The sequence below is a fragment of the Pinus tabuliformis genome, chromosome 8, assembly GCF_031772625.1.
Source record: "Pinus tabuliformis cultivar Carrire ecotype Pingquan chromosome 8, CPIR1, whole genome shotgun sequence".
Lineage (NCBI taxonomy): Eukaryota > Viridiplantae > Streptophyta > Pinopsida > Pinales > Pinaceae > Pinus > Pinus tabuliformis.
This window is the reverse complement of record NC_142294.1, coordinates 631,394,902-631,397,883: the sequence shown is the minus strand read 5'-3', so window position 1 is coordinate 631,397,883 and position 2,982 is coordinate 631,394,902.

Sequence of the window (2,982 nt, the reverse complement as noted above, 5' to 3'; positions counted from 1 at the left end):
TTATCTCTGCAACTTGGCTCCAATGTTTTGCTAGGATCTTGCCTAGATTTGGTTTTTTTTCTTTGAAAATGCTTGTTTCAGGCTAACCAAATTTTCCAACACAGGATTGAATGGAGACATTTCCATATCCTATTTATTGTTGCCCTTTTTTTCTTTGTATATGGGTAACTTTTATCCCAGTTTTTATGAATAGTTTTCAACTGAATTCTTGGATTTATGTTTATCTCCAAAGGACTTGTTGAATGTTTCCAACACTCTCTCACCACCATACAGTTAATGAAGAGGTGTTGGATTGATTCTTCCTCCTTTTGACACATGACACATTTTGAGGGCTCTTGTATTCCTTTTTTCGTTTAATTTTTAGAGGTAATAATTTTACTTTTGAGAAGTGTCTAGGTGAAGACTTTAATTTTGGGCAAACTATCTGAATTCCAAGTTGCCTTCCAACGACTCTAGTCATTTTGATTGTGGCTTTTCTGGAGGAGGTTGCACCCTGATTTCACTGTGTAATCTCCTCCATTTGGGTCCCAAACAAAGTCATCCTGCACTTCTATATTGATGGGCGCGGCCCCTGCCAGATGGAATTTTAAAATTTCCCACATACTTTTTACTCTTGGTGGTGTAGCGATCTTTTTCCATCTTACCCACTTATTCTGATCCCAATCCGAAATAGAATAAAGAGTATTAAAACTTTGCTCTTTCATGCATCTCTAAATTCCCCTTAAATTTTGTTGCTGAATTATGGGTTTTTCCCCATTATTTTTTCCTCCCAGATAGAAATTATTTTTCTATTCCCTAGATTTTTGGATATCTGATCTCTAATGAGAGGAATTATCCTTTTAACTGATTTCTAGATTTGGGTGCATGGCCTGTCTGGAATAGTTTAAGTGAGTAGCTTTTTTCTATGACAATTTAAGTATTTCATTGTTAGTACCTTTCCCCACCAGTGACCATTCCCATTTATCTTTCTCCAGATAATTTTTTTCCCTAGAGCAATGTTCATTAGTCCTCGCAGGCGTATTGCTATACCTCCTTTTTCATAGGGAAGAGTAGCTTGCTCCCATTTAACAAGGCTAAATTTTTTATTATCTTATTTTCCTCCTTGCCAGAGGAAGCTTCTAATTATCAGTTCCATGTGCTTGTGGGTGCTTGCCAGAGCCATAATGATTGCATACTTATATATAGGCAAGGCCGAGAGAAGTGCTTTAATCAATGTCACTCTTCCTACCAGGTTGAGCCACGTCACTCCCAAATTCTAAAATTTTGCCTTCATTCTCTCCATTTGCTTGTTCCTGACTTCTAATTTTACCACTTCCTTTGCCAAGGGCAGCCCAAGATAAGTGAAGTGGCTCCAATTTATTTGTAGAGGTATTTCTAGTATTTGTGAGATACACCGCATTATTTTTGTTGGGGTATTCCAACAATATATTCTGCATTTGGAGTTGTTTAAAATTCCTCGTGAAGCTAGGAGAAATTCATCCAAGACTTTTTTGAATAGTTTAGCTATAATGCGGGATGCCCCACCTATGAGAAGGGTATCATCTACAAAGAGAAAATGGTTTATATCTTTGACTCCTCTCGATATTTGGATCCTTGTTATTTTTTTCTCTTTTCTCTGATTTTCCAACATAGCACTCAATGATTCAGCCATGATGATGTATAGGAATGGAGAAAGCAGAAAACCTTGCCTCAGCCCGTGTGTGCTTTGGAAAAATTTACTGGTCCAACCATTGATTAATGGAGCTATCCAAGGATTTGATATACATGCCTAGATAATCTCTATGAAATTGTTGAGAAGCCAAACCTTTTGAGAGATGCTGCAAGAGAGTTATGGTTAACTCTATCAAAATAATTAGCCATATCTAACTTAATAATCATTCCTCTCTCCTTTATTTGGATACTATTGTGGATAGCATCCTGTACAATTATCACATTGTCTGTGATTTGCCTCTTCGGGACAAATCCTCCTTGGTTTTCTGAAATTATCTCTGGAAGTAATTTTTTCATTCTGTTTGATAGAATTTTGGTAAGTATCTTATAACATGAGCTACAAATGGAGATTGGCATATATCTGTTAAAAGTTGTAGGATTGGGTTCTTTGGGAATGAGGGCTAGGAAGGAGGATTTTGTATTTCCTCCAATCTTTTTTTTTGGAAAGCATTTTTGAGCATTCTCATTAGTTCTTTTTTGATAATTTCCTAATGTTGTCTCTAAAAGGCCATTGTAAACCCATATGGATTTGGTGCCTTATCAAGGTGGAGGTTCCACACATCTTCCCTGACTTTTTCCTCAGTAATTTCTTTGTTTAATTCCCTGTTTTGCTAGTCGCTTATTTTTTTTATATGCTGCAAAATTTCTTCATTAGCTGCCTGTTGGTCACTTGTTGAGAGGACTTCTTTAAATTGTTTATGTGCTACCTTTTTCATTTCTTCAGCTCCTTTTATTTCTTGACCATTTACTTGAATCTGTTCTATGTGATTTTTTGACCTCCTTATTTTCATTGTATTATGAAAGAAGGTTGTATTTTTGTCTCCGGATTTTAGCCAGAGACATCTTGATTTCAGTTTGCTTCCTCTTCTTGTTGCCTACTTTTCTTATATATTTCTAGATATATTTCCTTTTCTTGTATTTGATCTTGCTTACTTTCTTCCTTGTTCTATTTTTCCTTGCAAAGGTTATCCATTTTTTTTTGCAATTCGATCTTCCTAGCTTTGTCTTGGAGATCATTTTCTCTTGCCCAATTTTTTAAGTGCATCCTTAGGTTCTTTAGTTTAGTTTCCCAATCATACTGGGGATATCTTGTGACACTTCTTTTCTAGTTTTCCTTTATTTGTTTGCCAAAATATTCCTTGCTGTCGCAAATTAAATTATATCTGAAGGGAAGGGGTCCTTAATTTTCCAGCTTTCCCAAGGTTAACACCACTGGTTTGTGATCTGAAGTTGAGTTGTGAACAATTTTACTTTTCACAAGAGTGTAAGTAG